Raw genomic sequence first — 11,235 nt, forward strand, 5'->3', positions numbered from 1 at the left:
AATTGACTTATCATATATGAATCCCTCCCCCCCCTTCATCCCTACCAATTCCCAAAAAGTGATAGAGAAATTAATGGAACTCGGTGTCAAACCTAGCAACTAAAAATCTGTCAAAAGCCTTATGGCAAGGTCAGTACATGAAGGGAAATGTAGGCAATGGCCAGGACCTACGGATGGCAGAATGGTTAGGGTAAGGGTTTGCACTCTTTAGTTCCCCCTCATTGTCCCCAGACACAGAGCCCATTTTTTAATGTTATTTATTTTTTATTTATTTATTTTTATTTTTATTTTTGAGAGTCAGAGAGAGACAATGTGAGCAGGGGAGGGTCAGAGAGAGAAAGAGATACAGAATCTGAAGACAGGCTCCAGGCTCTGAGCTANTCTGAAAAGGTACAGGAGAAAGCAATTGATAAATATAAACACCCATTTATGATTTAAAGAAATTTTAGAAAACTAGAAATATAAGGAAATTCCCTTAACCTTTTAAAAGTAAATGAAGAGTATTAATGAAGACAACTTAGAGATGTTCCCTTTAAGGTCAGGAGCACGGTAATGAAGCCTGGTATCACAGTCACTATTTTGTTTTGTCTTTGTTTTGTTTAAGTAAACTCTACCCCCAGGGTGCCTGGGTGGCTCAGTTGGTTGAGCTGAGTATCTGCCTTCGGCTTCAGCTCAGGTCATGATCTCACAGTCCTTGGGTTTGAGCTCAGTGTCAAGCTCTGTGCTGAGAGCTAGCTCAGAGCCTGGAGCCTGTCTTCAGATTCTGTATCTTTCTCCCTCTCTGACCCTCCTCTGCTCACGCTGTCTCTTTCTCTCTCTCAAGAATAAATAAAACATTAAAAAGAAATTTTAAAAAAGTAAACTCTACCCCCAANTATCTTTTAGGGGTGCCTGGGTGGCTCAGTCAGTTAAGCGATTCGGCTCTTCATTTCAGCTCAGGTCATTATCTCATGGTTGTGAGATCAAGCCACCTGTGTCAGGCTTCAGGCTGAGTGTGGAGCCTGCTTGGGATTCTGTCTCTCCTTCTGTCTCTCTGTCCCTTCCCAGCTGTCTCTCTCTCTCTTTCAAAATAAGCATTAGAATATTTTTTTTATTTTTTTAATTTTTTTTGTTTTGTTTTGTTTTTATTTTTTTAATAGTTTATTGTCAAATTAGTTTCCAGAATATTTTTTTTAAATAAAAAAAGAAACAAGTATCTTTTAAGGACTAGAAGAGGAAGTCTCTGTCATTTGCATACAATATCATCATTTACATGGAAAATACAAGAGAATTAGCAAACAATTGGGACTAATAAAACAGTTAGGAGTGTTTTATTCAGCAGCTAGAGTCCTTAACAAGGCCATTGGTATCAGCTTCCCTTTACTTATTGCTCTGAATAAGGATAACCAGTGTTCTGGTTGTCCAGAACTGAGGGGTTTTCTTCGATGCAGGACTTTCCATGCTAAACCCAAGACAGTCACCTTAGCTCAGGTTCTGATTTCTTTTTTCCCCTTATAAGCCCTGGAAATTTGCTTTCAAGCTAGTGTATGTATTAAAATTTGTTTGGGTATCATATTTTATCCAACATTCCTAGATATTTGTAGTATTAGTTATGGGTCTATNGCGAAAGTCGGACGCTTAACCGACTAAGCCACCCAGGCACCCCTTGTCAGACTTCTTATTAAACATTTAAGAATAATGAAATGTTTAATGGCATGGGAAAATGTTCATGTGTAGAATGAAAGATTACATAACTCTATGTATAGTTGAGTACCATTTTTTATTACAAAAATATGTCATGTATTCGTATCTTTGAAAAATTTGAGATAGCTAATCGAATTTCTACAGACAGAATTGACTTCAGCGTCTTTTGAAGGTGGATTATTGTGGGTGGGAGAGAAAAATCTGAGGTTGCGGAGTTTGGAAAAAGGGAAGGATGGTAGGGTAGGAAAAGCAAACTGAGGAAGATTGGGAGAAGTAGCACAGAGGGAATGTTCCATTGTGGTGAGTTTGTTTTAAACATTTATGACCCATAGCTCTTTCTCTTTCTTCACATTGTATGATTCTTCTCTCACATTGGAGAGAGAAAGTGATCGAATGGTATTCTTCAGAGCCTTGGATCCAGATTGCATTGTCTTATTGAGCATGCAACTAGGTCATTGGAGCAGGCATTTTAAACAATTGCTTACTAAGGGGATTTTGTAAAATCCATGCTTCAACTAGGACAAGTTAACTAAAATATATTTGAATGTTAAATATTCCTAGAAAGGCTCTGATAAATGTTGGGGTTTTTTATGGTAATAAAGGAAATAAATAGCTGTGAGCCCAGGCTCAAAACAGCTTTGATGAGTTGTCAGGGATTTCTTGGTCATGAAAATGATGGAGATCTGTCCTTGGAATTTTTAAGTATATATGTGTCACATAGGGAAATCCTGTCTGAGGCACTTTATTCTTTTAAGAGTTAAACACAGGCTACATAGAGAGGAGGGGGTGCATATAACTATAGGGAGTAGCAGGTTACATAGGACGGGGTGCATATAACTATAAGCAGTAGCACTAGGGAGATCTTTGAGGTGATGGAATAGTTCTGTATCTAGATTTCAGTGATGGTAACAGTGAACCAACATGTGATAAAATGACAGAACTACGCACACACATTGTACCAATGTTAATTTCCCGGTTTTGATATTGTACTGTAGCCATGTGAGATGTACCCTGGGGAAAACTAGGTGATGGATATGTGGGAACCCTCTGTTCTATGCTTGCAACTTCCTATGAATCTATAATTATTTCCAAATGAAGTTAGAAAAATAGGTCACATAGACTAGCATCACCCAGGAAAAGCCAACAGGACTCTCAAATATTCTGCCTACTTTGTCTTAGTTGAGCCCCATGGTTGGGAGAAGAGGTTTGGCTGACACATCTGTGTGCCTTGCTGAGTAATGTGTTAGACAATGAAAAGGTAAATATAGCCTGAAAAGCCTTGTTCATCTTCACTTTTATATAGGCCAAAGTGTCTTGCTGCAGTTAGAGAAACGACATTCCAAAACATTCTTCTACAACTGGTTTATTTCGACAGTTTAGTCAGTGATCAATTGATTCACTGGAGGGTGAAAAAAATCACCCAATGAACTGAATGATTGATCAATCAGAATGTTAAGCCCTTCACTCTGTATAGACAGACATGGGATGCATATTCATGATAAAATAGCTTACAGAACAGCATTTAGACAATGTGACTTACAGTTTTTTAAGTAGAGGGTCATACTTGGAATAATCATTAAAAATGACTAGTTCATTGGAAAATGGACTTTAGCTGTCTAAGCTAAGTTTAAATGTAATAAAAACAGAATTAGAAAAAGACCAAAAATTGTCTAATCCAGTCACCTCATTTTATTTGTTTATTTATTTATTTACTTACTTATTTCGAGAGAGAAAGAGTGTGTGAGCAGAGGAGGGGTAGAGAGAGAGGGAGAAAGAGAATTCCACTCTCAGCGTGGATCCTGATGCAGGGCTCAATCCCATGACCACAAGATCACAACCTGAGCTGATATCAAGGGTTGCATCTAACTGAACTACCCAAACACCCTCAATCACCTCATTTTGTATGTACCAGAAGTTTATATCTGAGTAAAAACTAAAATTTAGACATATCTAGACAGCCATTATCATAAGTTCATTACATCAGGCATGGACCTGGTTAGGTGTGTGTCTGGCCACTGAGGGCAGAATCTTAGTGATGGGTGGGTGAATAGAGTGCCTATTCCTCTGATTGGCTCCACAGACTAGGCCAGAGTCCTATGGAGAGAAGAGCATTTTTTCCATTTCCCCTTGGAACGTAGTGTGTGTTAAGGGTAAAACAGAGAAGAAATAATAGGCATAATAAATAGGTAAAATATGTGGTATGTTAACATGTCATAAGTACTATAGAAAAAGAGAAAAAGAATAGAAGAAGAGGGGTTCAGGGTGGCACTGAGGGGAGGCCCAGATTGTGCTACTCAGTAGTCAGGATAGAATTCATTAAGCAGAGACAGTTTGAGGAAAGATCTGAAGGACTTAACTGACCCGCTATCTAATGGAAGTGCATTCTAGCAGAGGGACAGCTACAGCAAAGGCCACAAGGCAGGAATGTGTCTGGCATGTTAGTGGAACAGCAAAAGAGACCTGTAGAGTTCATTCAGAGAGCAATGGGAGGGGTATGAGGTGAAGAGGTGAGAGTGGTGGTCAGGGCCAGAAGATAGATGGGGTCTTGTTGGCCATGGTGAGGACTTGGGCTCTCTCTGTATGAGATGGGAGCTGGTGTGGGGCTTTGAGCAGAGGATAGATGGGACCTGGCCTGTGCTTTAATAGAATCCTTTAGGCTGTTGTGTTGAGACAGACTGTAGAATGGCTAGAGGAGAAGCAGGGACGCCAGTGATGAGCCTGTTGGAGCAATTCAGGTAGCTCACACCAGAGTGGAAGCAGGTGAGAAGTGGTGTTGAGAGGGTCTGATTCCAGGGATATTTTGAAGCAAGTGTTAATGGGATTTCCTGACAGATTGGATGTGAGTTACAAGAGTAAAAGAGTAATCCAGGAAGGACTGGAAGGATGGAGTTGCTATCAGTACTGATCTGGGGAAGGCTGCAGGAGAAGCAGGTTCGAGAGGGCTGATCACGAATTAACCATGTTGAATTTGAGGTGATTATTAGATAATCAAGTGGAGATGTTGACTAGGTCGTTGGATATAGCAGTCAGGAATTCAGGACTGTGAGATAAAAATTTAGGAATTGTTGGCTTATAGATGGTATTTAAAGCCACAGGATAAAATGAATAAGATAAAGAAAAGAGCCAAGGACTAATTCTTGGTACGTATCAAAATTGATGTAAGGAAAAAGGAGAATCAGCACACAGGGAGTGTCACGTGAGGTAAGAGGGAAACCTAAAGTATATGGTGTTCTGCAAGTCAAGGGAGGGAAAAGAGGAAGATGTATTCCATGGCCAAATGCTGCTGATAGGTCAATAAGATGGAAGCTTACACTTGAAGGCTTATCAAGACCGAAGCCATTGTAGACCTTGATGAGGGCAGCGTGGCAGAGTGGATGGAGTGAAAGCCTGCTTCAAATGAGTTTAGGAAAAACTAAGTAGAGGAATTAGAGATAGCGGATATAGGCAACTCTTCTGAGGTTTTGTTTCACAGAAGAATGAAGAAATCAAGCACCAGTTGGTAGGTGATGGGGACTGAGATAAAGAGCAGTGTGGTTTTCTTAAGGTAACGTATTTCATAATTGGAAGAAAAGAGGTCATTTCCCCATTTGAGGTTTATTGACAAATGTACAATTAATGCAGATTGCGTTGAATTAAGACATGGCGTGTCAAATGGAAAAAGGGGAGTAAAGCAGAGGTTTTGAAAGTGAAGTTTTGAACAGCAAGATCAGTATCACTTGGGAAATACATTAGAAATGCTAATCTCCCCGTACCGGGGGCGCAGCCGAAGTTGGTTGCACTCTTCAACCCAGGCCAGTTCCAATCTCCAAATCCCAGTCCGCGCGCCCCGCTGAAGTTGNGAGCCACTGGTGAAAGCACTATTATCAGGTGAAAGTATTTCAAAATCATTAACAGACACTGTCTCCATTTCTTCATTAAGAGCAGAAGGTATATTTTTTTGCCTCCTCCTTCCCATCTCTATGTTGTTCAAGTGTCTTCACCCTAAAAGAAGTCCTTGTCTCTCATGGGAGAAATAAGAGCATATTTGTATGCTGATGGGAATGATCCAGTACAGAGTAAAACATTGATGATATAGGAGAGAGGTTGTAAAATTGTCAGGGTCATGTGTTCNGGAGCAAGGAAGACTCATCTATAGTAAAAAGCAAGAAGGCAGAGAGATAACAAAGACAATGGCAGTAGGAGTCTGTGGAAATTCCTATTGCTCCAGTTTTCTCAGTTAGGTAGGAAGCAGCATCATTAGTTGAGCGTGAGGATGGAGGAGTCTTGGCAAGCTTAGCGTCACATTCTGTGAAGCAGCACTCTAAAAACAGTCACTCTCGAACATGGCTAGTGGGAGTGTGGAATCATTATCAAATGACTCCTGTGGAGAAAGGTTTAGCAAGATTTTTATCCTTTGACACAGCAATCTCACTTTTAGGAATTTAGCCTGAAGATATCCCTCCACGAATATGAAACAACATATGTACGAGGTTATTTATTGCAGCATTATTTGTAGTAGCAATATATTGGATATAACCTCACTGACCATTCATAGGGGACCTACCATCCATCTGTAGAAAGAGTAGGGAGATCTCTACAAGCTGACATGCAGTGATTTCCTTGGCTATATTATTAAGTGAAAAATACACGGTACAAGAGAGTTTATATAATATGCTACCTTTTACACTTGTGGGGATGAGCACTGGGGGTTATGTGGAAACTAATTTGACAATAAACTATTTGTAAAAAAAAAAAAGTAAAATATGCTACCTTTTGTGTAAGGAAGAAAAGTGAATAAGAATATATACTTATTTTTACAAAAAGACACAGAAGGACAAACCAGAAACTAAGAGAAATGTTTACATAGAAGGGGTGGGCAGAAATAGGGTAAAGGGAACATGGATGGGGGCAAGACTTCTCTCAGTATCTCTTAGCATAGTATTCTTAAATAGCCTTACCGAGATATAATTCACTACATAAAGTTCACCCTTGTAAAGTGTACAATTCAGTGGTTTTTAGTACATTCACAAAGTTTTTCATCAATAACCACCATCTAACCCAGAATATTTTCATCAATCCCAGAAGAAACTCCATACCTATTAGCACTTACCCCCTTGACTTACCTTCACCAGCCCCTGGCAATCACGAATATACTTTCTGTCTCTATGAATTTGCCTATTCTGGATCTTCCTATAAATGCAGTCTTTTGTGTCTGGCTTTTTTCACTGAGTATAATGTATTCGAGGTTCATCCAGGTCGTAGCATGTGTACTTCATGCCTTTTAATAGCTCAATAATATTCTACTATATGGATATACCACATTTTGTTTCTCCATTCATTAGTTTCATGGCCATTTGAGTTGTTTGCAATTTGGGACTATTATGAACAATGAGATTAGGAACTTTCATGTACAACTTTTTGTGTGTTTTATATCTCTTGAGTATATATCTAGTATATACCTGGAATTGCTGGTCATATGGTACTACTGTGTTTAACATATTGAAGAACTGCCAAACTAGCAATGTATAAGGGTTCCAGTTTCTCCAAATCCTCACCAACAATTGTCATTTTCTGTCTTTTTGACTGTAGCCATTCTAGTGCGTGTGAAGTGGTATTACACTGTAGTTTTGCTTTGCATTTCCCTAATGGTTGTTGAGGTTGAGCATCTTCTTAGGCATTTATTGGTCAGTTCTATATCCTCTTTGGAGAAAAGCCTATTCAGACCCTTTGCCCAGTATTTAATTGAGTTGCCTTTTCACTATTGACTTATAAGGCTTCTTTATGTATTCTGGATAAAAGTCAGGTACATGATTTGCAAATAGTTTCTTCTTTTAAGGGGAGGGTTCCATAAGGTTGTCTTTTCACTATCTTGATAGAATCTTTTGAGGCACAAAAGTTTTTCATTTTGATGATGTCTAATTTGTTGATTTTTATTTGGTTGCTTGTACTTTTCATGTCATATTTAAGAATGCATTACCTAACCCAATGTCAATAAACTTACTCATAAGTTTTCTTGTAAGGTTTTTATACTTTTACCACTTACATTTAGGTATATGATCCATTTTGAGATTATCGTTCTATATGGTATGAAGTAGAGGTTCAAATGAATTGTTTTGCACGCGGGTTTGCAGTTGTGCCAGCAGCACATATTGAAAAGACTATCCTTTCCCGATTTGACTGTCTTGTCACTCTTGTTGAAAATCAACTGACCATAAATGCATTTATTTCTAGACTCTCAGTTCTATTCCATTAATCTTCATTTCTATCCTTATGTCTGCATCACACTGTCTTCTTAAAAAATATCAATGTGGATGGAACTGGAGGGTATTATGAGTGAAATAAGTCAGAGAAAGACAGATATCATATGTTTTCACATTATGTCGAACTTGAGAAACTTAAACTTAACAGAAGACCATCGGGGAAGGGAAGGGAAAAAATAGTTACAGAGAGGGAGGGAGGCAAACCATAAGAGACTCTTAAATACAGAGAACAAGCTGAGGGTTGATGGNATGTGAGCATGAACATGTGAGGGGAAAAGAGAGAGGGAGAGAGAGAATCCCAAGCAGGGTCTGCACTGTCAGTGCAGAGCCTGCCATGGGGCTCAAACTCATGGAACAGTGAGATCATGACCAGAGCTGAAATCAATTTTATTCCTAGTTTATTCCTAGTTTGTTGTTTGTTGTTGTTTGTTGTTTGTTGCTGATGTGTTGTTAAATTTTGTCAAATGCTTTTTCTGTGTCTATCAAGATTACTATGTGGTTTTTCACTTTATTTTATTGATATGGCATATTACATTCATTGATCTTCATATGTTGAACCAACCTTGCATTCTTGAGGTAAGTCCCATTTAGTGATGGTATATAATCCTTTTTATATATTGCTGGATATGGTACTTTGATGAGGATTTTTGTGCCTATGTTCATAATGGATATTGGTCTGTAGTCTTCTTTATTGTGATGTTTATGTCTTTTTTTAATCATGAAAAAATTCAGATTTAGCCAGCTGGTCTCAGGTTAGATGATCCAATTTGGTTGGCAACAGCCAAAGCATCATAGTCAAGAGCCAGTCGAACCTATGCCTTCTTTTCTCCAACAGTCCTGATCAAGGTGTTGACCTTAGCCACATCAATGCCATAGAGGTTCATAGCCTATTTGATCTGGTGCTTGTTGGTCTTGACATCCACAATGAACATAAGTGTGTTGTTGTCTTCCATTTTCTTCATGGCTGACTCAGTAGTCAGGAGGAACTTGATGATGGCATAGTGGTCAAGCTGGTCTCTCCTGGGGGTGGTCTTTCAAGGATATTTGGGCTGCCTTCAGGGACACAGTGTCTTTGGTCATCAGAAGGTAAGTGACATGTGGGTATTTTTTTTTTTTTGTATGTGACTGTGGACACCTTTCAGGATCACTTTCTTGGCCTTCTAAACCTTTGCTTTGGCTTCAGCTGTGGGAGGGACGGGGGCTTCCTTCTTCACCTTTGGTACCATCTTCATGAAAGGGCTATGTCTGGTTTTGATGTCAGAGTAACAAAGGCCTCATAGGATGAGTTGAGAAGAGTTCCTTATTCGTCTTTTGTCTGAAAGAGATTGTGAAACTCAATGAAGCTATCTGGACCTGGGCCTTTGTTTGGGGATAGTTTTTAATTTACTAATTGAACTTCTGCTTTTTAAAGGTCTATTTGGATTTGTATTTCTTACTGAGTTTCAGTAATTTGTACCTTTCTAGGAACTTATCCCTTTCATCCTAAGTTGTTGACATATAATTGTTCATAGTATTCTTTTCATTTCTGTATCCTTTTTTAAATTTCTATAAGGTTGATAGTAATGTTCCTTCTTTCATTTCTGATTTTAATAATTTGGGTCTTCTCTCTTTTTTGCTTGGTCAATATAGTTAAAAATTTGTCAGTTCTGTTGACCTGTTCAAAGAACTAGCCTTTAGTGTCATTGATCTCTATTTTTCAGTTTTCTATTTTATTCATTTCTGGTCTAATCTGTATTGTTTCCTCCCTTCTGCTTGCTTTAGGTTTAGTTTGCTCTTTCTCTTCTTGTTTCTTAAGTTGTAAGATTAGGTTATTCGTTTGAGATCTGTCTTCTTTTAATATAGGTCTTCACAGCTATATATTTTCATCTGAACACTGTTTTAGCTGTACTTTTAAGTTTGCTATGTTGTGTTTATATTTTCATTCATCTCAAAGTATTTTACACTTTTCTTTGTGATTTCTTCCTTGACCTATGGTAATGAAGGAGTGTGTTGTTTAATTTGTACTCTTTTAATATAATTTTGATTTTTGAACCATGCAAATATCTGACATATCCAAAAGGTAGAGTCAAAAGAGATTTAAGAAAAGCAAATCTTAAGTTGAACGCATACAAAAACAAATGATCCTAATTATATCAGGTTGATAACTTAATCACAGAAGACAGAATTCAAGTAGATTTTGACTCTGACCGATTTCAGTTGGATATATCCTAAGGATATAAAAATCAGGTGATTATATAATTGTGGTTTGTTCTCATATTTTTATTTTTTAATAATTTTTTAATTGTTTATTTTTGAGAGAGAGCAAGTGAGGGAGGGGCAGAGAGAGAGGGAGACAGAGGATCCAAAGCAGTCTCCATGCTGAGAGTAGAGAGCACGATGTGGGGCTGGAATTCACAAATCGTGAGATCTGACCTGAGCTGAAGTCAGATATTTAACCAACTGAGCCACCCAGGTGCCCCTCCTATACTTTTAATTTTGTTTCATATATTTATCTGTGCTGTCCCCAACCATTCTGTCTTATAGCTGTATAGTGGGTCTTGATATCTGGTTCTGTAAGTTCCTCTAGCTTTATTCTTTAAGGTTGCTTTGGACTTTTGCATTTCCATATAAATTTAAATATCAGCCTGTCAGTTTTCATAACAAGCTTGCTGCAGTTATTTAAATTTTTTTTAGTTTATTTATTTATTTTGAGAGAGAGAGAAAGAGAGAGTAGGAATGTGAGCAGAGGTGAGGCCAAGAGAGAGGGAGAGAAAAAAATCCCAAGCAGGCTCTGCACTGTCAGCACAGAGCCCAACGTGGGGCTTGAGTCCACAAATCGTGAGATCATGACCTGAGCCAAAACCAAGAGTCAGTTGCCTATCTGAGCCATCTAGGCACCCCAAACTGGCTGCAGTTTTTATTGGGATTTCATTGACTCTATAAATCAAGGAGGAATTGACATATTAACAGTGTTTCCCATGGGAGCCCAATGTGCAATGGCTGTAAACAGTAGCCTCCTTGGTAGTCTATGCAGCCTGTTGATTGTATGGGTTGTCCTAAGAGACCTTGGAGACAGCCTTTTCCAGTGGACGTTGATGTCTGACCTCACGCTACCTCCAGTTTAGGCTCCAGACAGGTATGAGGTGTGCCTTTAGAAAGCCCCGGGCCACAGTGGCCAGGGTCCACACTGGTGAAGTCATCATGTCCATCTGCACCAAGCTGCAGAACAAGAGCATGTGATTGAGGCCCTATACAGGGCCAAGTTCAAGTTCCCCGGGTGCCAGAAGATCCACATTTCCAAGAAATGGGGCTTTACTAAGTTTAATGTAGATTA

General features: G+C 38.8%; 2 pseudogenes; one reads left to right on the forward strand and one right to left on the reverse strand.

The window, feature by feature from the left end:
- Positions 1-8,656: 8,656 nt before the first annotated feature.
- On the reverse strand, positions 8,657-9,154 carry LOC144224946 (large ribosomal subunit protein uL23 pseudogene; annotated as a pseudogene).
- Positions 9,155-10,856: 1,702 nt separating this feature from the next.
- On the forward strand, positions 10,857-10,979 carry LOC144224951 (small nucleolar RNA SNORA70; annotated as a pseudogene).
- The last annotated feature ends 256 nt before the right edge of the window (positions 10,980-11,235 follow it).

Source organism: Crocuta crocuta, unplaced genomic scaffold (genome assembly GCF_008692635.1).
Source record: "Crocuta crocuta isolate KB4526 unplaced genomic scaffold, BGI_CrCroc_1.0 scaffold695, whole genome shotgun sequence".
In the NCBI taxonomy this organism is placed as follows: Eukaryota; Metazoa; Chordata; class Mammalia; order Carnivora; family Hyaenidae; genus Crocuta; species Crocuta crocuta.